At 48.4% G+C, this 7894-nt stretch overlaps 1 long non-coding RNA gene across 1 annotated transcript in view; it reads right to left on the reverse strand.

The window, feature by feature from the left end:
* LOC119941754 overlaps positions 1-7636 on the reverse strand; it is a 37881-nt gene extending 30245 nt beyond the window's left edge. The window contains exons 1-3 of the long non-coding RNA XR_005455321.1: positions 7552-7636; positions 6064-6139; positions 5672-5775 (exon numbers count right to left, since the gene is read on the reverse strand). This is a non-coding gene — a long non-coding RNA (uncharacterized LOC119941754). The remainder of the gene's footprint in view (positions 1-5671; positions 5776-6063; positions 6140-7551) is intronic.
* Between the last annotated feature and the right edge of the window lie 258 nt (positions 7637-7894).

Genomic DNA, 7894 nt, shown 5'->3' on the forward strand with positions numbered 1-7894 from the left:
AGCCAAAAATATTGAAGATCTAATAAGCAGAAATAGGAAAATCAAAAAGCTGGTTTTTCAGACTCCAGACTGTTAGCTCCTTATGGGCAGGGAACGTGTCTGCTAATTCGATTGCATTGTACTCCCCCAAGTGCTTAGTATAGTGCTCTGCACCTAGTTAGCATGCAATAAATACTTAGGATTGATTTTTAACCAGTATGTGGAAGAAGGGGTGTGGCCTAGTGGAGAGAGCAACCAGTCAGTCAGTCCTAGTTATTGAGGGCTTACTGTGTGGAGAGCACAAGCCAAGGAATCAGAGGACATGGGTTCTAAGCTCAGCTGTGCCATTTGTCTGCTGTGTGACCTTGGGCAGGTCACTTCACTTCTCTGCACCTCAGTTCCCTCATCGGCAAAATGGGGATTCAAGACCAGTTTTGAACTGTGAGCCCCAGTGTGAAACCCACTTATTTCTTCTCCACCCCACTTTAGAGCAAGCCACAGATACCGCAACTATCATTAACCCAACTTCTTACTCTATTCTAGAAATTAGCCTACGCCCAGAGAGGAGTTCTGTTGGTCCTAGGAAATATTGGCTCAGTGGACAGAGCACGATCCTGGGTGTCAGAAAGACCTAGGTTCTAATCCTGGCTCTGTCACGTGACAGCTCTGTGACCTTGGGCAAGTCACTTACCTTCCCTGAGCCTCAGTTGCCTCATCTGAAAAATGGGGATTAAGACAGGGAGCCCCATGGGGGACAGGGACTGTGTCCAATCTGATTAATTTGTATCTACTCCAGAGCTTAGAACAGTGTTTGGTACATAGTAAGGGCTTAACAAGTACCATTACTATTATGATATTACTACCTGCCTCCATGGTAAACCTGCACAACCCATTCCCACAGGAAGACAGGCCTAAGAATAAGAAGCCGCGTGGCCTAGTGGTAAGAACTCCGGCCTGGGAGTCAGAGGACCCGGGTTCTGATCCTGGCCCTAACACTTGTCTGCTGTGGGATCTTGGGGAAGTCACTTACATTCTCTCTGCCTCAGTCACCTCATCTGTAAAATGGGGATCAAACAGAAACTCCTTACCGTGGGCTTTAACGCTCTCCATCAACTCACCCTCTCCTACCTCAACCTCACTAATTTCCTACTGCAACCCAGTCTGCACGCTTCGCTCCTCTGGCGCTACTTTGCTCACTGCCTCAATCTCGTCTAGCTCGCCACCGACCCCCTTCCCGCATTCTCCCTCTGGCCTGGAATTCCTTCCCCCTCCATCTACACCAGACCGCTATTCTCCCCACCTTCCAATGTCATGTCTCCTCCAAGAGGCCTTCCCCAATTAAGCCCTCTTTTCCCCAGCTCACTCTTCTCCCTTCTGTGTCATCTCTGCACTTGGACCTGTGACCGTTGCTCAGCCTACAAAGAATGTGCTCCCAAGATCCTACCTGGAGGTGAGATAGGACCAATGCCTGGTGTAGGGGGAGGGGAAATAGGGCTGGCATTTGGTTGCAGGAAGGGGGGTAGGGGGAGAATCGAGGGGAGGGAATAGGGCCATTGTCTGGTATGGTCCAGAATTATGGAGAGGAAAGGGTGGATTTCTGTCTTCAGAAATGTGAAGATAAAACCACCAGGATTTGGTGATAGGTTGAGTACGCAGGTTGAGTGAAGGATGAGCCGAGGATAATGCCAAGGTTACCGAACGAGGGATGAGCTGAGCATAATGTCAAGGTTACAGACTTGAGGGGCAGGGAGGACGGTGGCGTTGTCTACAGATGGGAAAGAATTTGGAAAAGGAGTATTTGGGTGGAAATAAGGAACGTTTGGGTGGGAATATGAGGAGTTCTATTTTGGATGTGTTAAGTTTGAGGTGTCGGCAGCACATCCGAGTAGAGATGTCATTCATTCTATCATTCGATTGTGTTTATTGATCCCTTACTGTGTGCAGAACACTGTATGAAGCGCTTGGGAGAGTGCAATACAAGAACAGACGACACATTCCCTGCTCACGGTCTAGAGGATGAGCTCACAGGAAGGCAGGAGGAAATGTGAGGCAACATGGCCTAGTAGATAGAGCACAGGCCTGTGAGTCAGAAGGACATGAGTTGAAATCCCAGCTCTGCCACTCATCTGCTGCATCACCTTGGACAAGTCAATTCACTTCTCTGTGACTCAGTGACCTCATCTATAAAATGGGGATTAAGAATATGATCCCCAGTGAGACAGGGAATGTGCCCAACATGATTAGTCTGTGTCTCCTCCAGGGCTTAGTACAGTGCCTGACACATTCTAAGTACTTCAAAAATACCATTAAGAGAAAAAGAGAGAGAGAGAGGTCCAGGCTGGAGAGGTAGATGTGGGAATCATCCACATGGAGATGGCAGTTAAAGCGTGGTTTAGTGGATAGAGCAAGGGCCTGGGAGTCTGAAGGACCTGGGTTTGAATCCTGGCTCTGCCACATGTCTGCTGCTTGGGTAATAATAATAATAATAATGATGGATTTATTAAACACTTACTGTGTTTAGCTAATCCAGTTGGACACAGTCCACGTCCCACACAGGGCGCTCATTCTTCATCCCCATTTTACAGATGAGGTAACTGAGGCACAGAGAAATGAAGTGGCTTGCCCAAGGCCACCCAGCCCACAGGTGGTGGAGCGGGGATTAGAACCCATGACCTTCTGACTCCCAGGCCCGGGCTCTAGCCACTAATCCATGGCACTTAACTTCTGTGCCTCAGTTACCTCATCTGTAAAATGGGGATTAAGAGTGTGAGCCCCCCATGAGACAGGGACTCTGCCCAACCTGATTAACTTGAATCAGCCCCAGCCCTTTCAATAGTGCTTGGCACATATTAGGGGCTTAACAAATGCCCTAATTGTTATTAAGGCTCCCTCAGTTCTCGCCTGCACATTCTTTCCCAGCACTTGGCACAGTGCTCTCTCTGCACACGGGAGACAGAGATGCTTAATAGTCCTCCTCCTCCTCCTCATCCCCCCCATCACACAACCCTATTCCTCCTCTTCCTCTTTTTTCTCCCCCTTCTCCTCCTCCCCATCCCCCATACCCCATCATGAGGTAACTGAGGCACAGAGAAATGAAGTGGCTTGCCCAAGGCCACCCAGCCCACAGGTGGTGGAGCGGGGATTAGAACCCATGACCTTCTGACTCCCAGGCCCGGGCTCTAGCCACTAATCCATGGCACTTAACTTCTGTGCCTCAGTTACCTCATCTGTAAAATGGGGATTAAGAGTGTGAGCCCCCCATGAGACAGGGACTCTGCCCAACCTGATTAACTTGAATCAGCCCCAGCCCTTTCAATAGTGCTTGGCACATATTAGGGGCTTAACAAATGCCCTAATTGTTATTAAGGCTCCCTCAGTTCTCGCCTGCACATTCTTTCCCAGCACTTGGCACAGTGCTCTCTCTGCACACGGGAGACAGAGATGCTTAATAGTCCTCCTCCTCCTCCTCATCCCCCCCATCACACAACCCTATTCCTCCTCTTCCTCTTTTTTCTCCCCCTTCTCCTCCTCCCCATCCCCCATCTCCTCCTCCTCTTCCATGCCCCAGTGAGAAGATGCCTCCTTGGAAGGACTATGGGAGTGTAGATGGCACCGTGCAAGGTGCCAACACTATCTATCATCTACTCTTGCACAGGTTTCTCAGGCTGAAAGTTTCAGGGCCCAGGGTCACCCACCATCTTCAACAGGAGACTTTGTCTCCATAATTTTTGTCTTGCTTATTCATCTCTCTCACCCACTAAGCTAAGTTTTTGAAGGGTAAGTGGGAGAAACCATCTTACACTTTTCTTGAAATAACAATTGTAATTATTAATAACTGTGCTATTTGTTAAGTGCTTGCTCTGTGCCAAGGACTGAGAAGCAGCATGGCCTTGTGGATCGAGCGCAGGACTGGGAGGCAGAAGGACCTGGCTTCTAATTGCGGCTTTGCCACCTGTCTCCAGGGTGACTCTGGGCGAGTCACTTCACTGCTCTTAACGTCATTTGGAAGATGGAGGTGAAGATCGTGAGCCCCATAGAGGGAACGGAGATTGTGTCCAACCTGATTAGCTTGTATCAACCCCAGTGCTTGGAAGAGTGCTTGATAAACAGGAAGCGCTTAACAAATACCATCTCTCCCATCCACTAAGGTAACTTTTTTGAGGTTAAGTGAGGGAAACAGTCCTACACTTCTCTTGTAGGAATTATAATGATAATCATACTTGAAATCATTAATAATTGTGGTATTTGTTAAGCGCATACTATGCACCAAGTACTGAGAAGCAGCATGACCTAGTGGAAAGAACACAGGTCCGGGAGTCCCAAGGACCTGGAGGATTTTCATCCCGGTTCCACCACTTGTCTGCCGTTTGACTTAGGGTAAGCCACTTCGCTTCTCTGGGCTTCAGTTCCCTCATCTGGAAAATGGAGATTCAAACTCTGAGCCCCACGTGGGACAGGGACTATGTCCAACCCAATTAGCTTGTATCTAGCCCAGCACTTAGAACGGTGCCTGGGTCATAGGTAAGTTCTTTACAAATACCATTAAAAAAATATTACAAAAGGCATTTGTTTCCTGGGATGTTATCTGCTCATAGTAGAGGAAGCAGGAACCAGAAAGTCCTCTCCCGGACTTTCCCCTCACTGTAGACAGCGCCACCATCCTTCCTGTCTCACAGTTCTGAAACCTTGCTGTTATCCTTGACTCTGCTCTCTCATTCAACCCGTCACCAAATCCTGTCGGTCCCACCTTCACAACATCACTAAGATCTTCCCTTTCCTCTCCTTCCAAACAACTACCACATTAACACAATCACTCATCTTCTCCCACCTAGATTACTTCATCAGACTCCTTGTTGACCACCCAACCTCCTGCCTCTCACCACTTCAGTCCACACCTCACTCCGCTGCCCGGATCATCTTGCTACAGAAACATTCAGGATATGTCAACTCCCTCCTCAAAAATCTCTAATCATCGTGGCAAACAAAATCTCCTCACCATTGGTGTTAAAGCACTCCAACACCTTGCCCCCTACTACCACCCAGCCTGCACACTTCGCTTTTCTGGTGCTAACCTTTTCACTATGCCTCCATCTCATTTGTCTCACCAATGACCCCTGGCCCATGTCCTACCTCTGGCCTGGAACGCCCTCCCTCCTTAAATCCACCAGTTACTCTCGCCTCCCTTCAAAACCACATCTCCTCCAAGAGGCCTTCCCAGACTAAGCCCCACTCTTCCTCATCTTCCACTCCCTTCTGCATCCATCTGACTTGCTCCCTTTGCTCTTCCCCCCCTCCAAGCCCCACAGTACTTAGGTATATTTTAATTATCTATATATTTATCTATCTATTTTAATTATCTATTATATAAATTAATTTTATTTATCTGTAGTGATGTCTGTACACTACAGGCCAGGGATTGTCACTCTACTGTTGTACTGTACTTTCCCAAGCACTTAGTACTGCGCTCTGCAGAAAGTAAATGCTTAATAAATACGACTGAGTGAATGAGTGAAGAAAAGTGAAGGCCCAGAGCCACTAACGCGAGTCCAGGTGGGTTTTGAGCACCCTCTTGGGCCCGCCCGTGTCCGGCTCGACTGCTGAGATTGAGGTCCCTGGGTCGGCAGGACAGCGCCAGATTCTCCATCCCTCCTGGGGGGACCCCGTATCTGAAGCCCCCAGAGCCAAGGCTTACCCTGGCACGTTCTTGGTGGTGTGGGACACGTAGATCAGGATGGGGAGGAAACGATGTTCTCTCTTCTTGTCTCCATGTCAGTCAAAGATTATTCAATTTCTCTTCTAGAAGTATAAAAACATTCAAAAGAGGGTTCAGTTTAAGGCTGGAAACAAGAAGATAGAATTACCACAATGAACCGGACACTAAGGAAACAATAGCTTTCTTTCCCTTCTCATACTTCCCCCCTCCAACCTGACCCTCCTTGATTATTATGATCAAATCGATCCCTGCCTAGATTAACAAGGGCACAGCGAATCTCCCGAAACACGCATCCAGGCGGCACATAAAATCACAGATTGTTCACCCCCCCAGCGGCCCAGATCGGTGGTGGATCCCAGGAATAAATGTACCTTTGGAGCACAGAAGGATTGTTGCTTGTCATCACTCCCATATGGACTTTCTTCCCAAAACCCGGTTGGTGATTTTCTTTGGAAAGAAAGAAGAAAGATTAATCCTGCTTTGCTGAGTCCAAGCCCTTGGACCCATGCCAACTCTTTGCGCCCTTGAAAAACAATAAAAGAAGGAGGAAAAAAAAAGAGGTGGTACCTGTTGTTAAGGGCTTACTATGTGCCAGAAACTGTACCAGACACTGGAGTAGATAGAAGCTAATCAGGTTGGACGCAGTCCATATCCTAAGTGGGGCTCACAGTCTTTATCTCCATTTTACAGATGAAGGAACTGAGGCACAGAGAAGTTAAGAGACTCGCCCGAGGTCACCCAGCAGACAAGCTGAGGAGGCAGGATGAGAAACCGAGTCCTTCCCACTCCCAGGCTTGGGCTCCATCCACTAGGCCCCACTGCTTCCCTTCCCCACTGCTACACGGGCCGACTCCTCTCCAAGTCCCTTCTCCGCTGTGTCTGCCGCAGCTGCCAGGGCATGGAGAAGGATTTCTTCCTTTCTTAGGGAGACAGGGGGCTCACCGCTGAGCCCAGGGGAGGGGCCTCCAAAGCACGGTTCTTGAGACAGATATGAGCTCATAGTGCAAAAGGAAGGGGATCAAAACCAAGAATCTGTTCCAGAGACATCAAGAGGAGTCTTTGGTGTTCAAAACACCCCTCGCTATCTCCATCGACTACAAAGCCTTACTGAAGGCTCATATCCTCCAAAAGGCCTTCCCTGACTAAGCCCTCTTTTCCTCTTCTCCCACTCCCTTCTGCATCACCCTGACTTGTTTGCTCCCTTTGTTCTTCCCCTCTCGTAGTCTCACAGCACTTTTGTGCACATCTGTAACTTTGTTTGTATTAATATCTGTCTCCCCCCTTTAGACTGCAAGCTCATTGTAGGCAGGAAATGTGCCCATTTACTGTTGTATTGTACAATCCCAAGTTTCTTAGTACAATGCTCTGCACATAGTATGTGCTCAATAAATACGATTGAAATGAATGAATGAATCCTCCTTCTCCAATTGCCTGAGGAAATTCTTATTTTATTTCCATTCCTTTTTCAGTCCCTTCTCACAGCTGAACAATCATCCCGAGGGTTGCCAATTCTGCCTCTTGCCAAGTGCGTGAGAAACTGTGGACATGATCCCTGCCTTCGAGGAGCTTACGGTCCAACATGTGAGGAGCACTGTCCTATGCAATTGGGAGACTCTGATAGCATTATTAGCCACGATCCCTGCCTTCCAGGAGCTTACAGTCTACTATGGGCAGAGCACTGTACCATGGACTTGGGAGAGCACATTAGAGTTAGGAAACAAGAGCCCTGCCTTCAGGAAGCTTATATCAGCTGTGCACAGAGGGCCGTGCTACACACTTTGGAGAGTGCAGTAGAATAGCGTTGGAAGACACAATCCCTGCCAGCAAAGAAATTACAGACTAGAGGAGGAGATGCTTACCATGCCTGGACCACTGTGGTGGATGCCCATATGCAGACCACTGAACAAGGCATCTAACATGCAGCACGAGAAGTAGAGTCACTTAGGGGAAAGAGCACAGACTGGGGAGTCAGAGGACGTGGGTTTTAATCCCGGTTCTGCCACATCATCATCATCATCATAATAGCATTTGTTATAAGCACTTATTATGTGCAAAGCACTGTTCTAAGCTCTGGGCTTGTCTGCTGTGAGACTTTGGGCCAGTCTCTTAACTTCTCTGTGCCTCAGTTACCTCTTCCGTAAAATGGGGATTAAATCTGTGAGCCCCACGTGGGACAACCTGATGACCTTGTATCTACCGTAG

This window comes from Tachyglossus aculeatus, chromosome 21 (assembly GCF_015852505.1).
Source record: "Tachyglossus aculeatus isolate mTacAcu1 chromosome 21, mTacAcu1.pri, whole genome shotgun sequence".
NCBI lineage: Eukaryota > Metazoa > Chordata > Mammalia > Monotremata > Tachyglossidae > Tachyglossus > Tachyglossus aculeatus.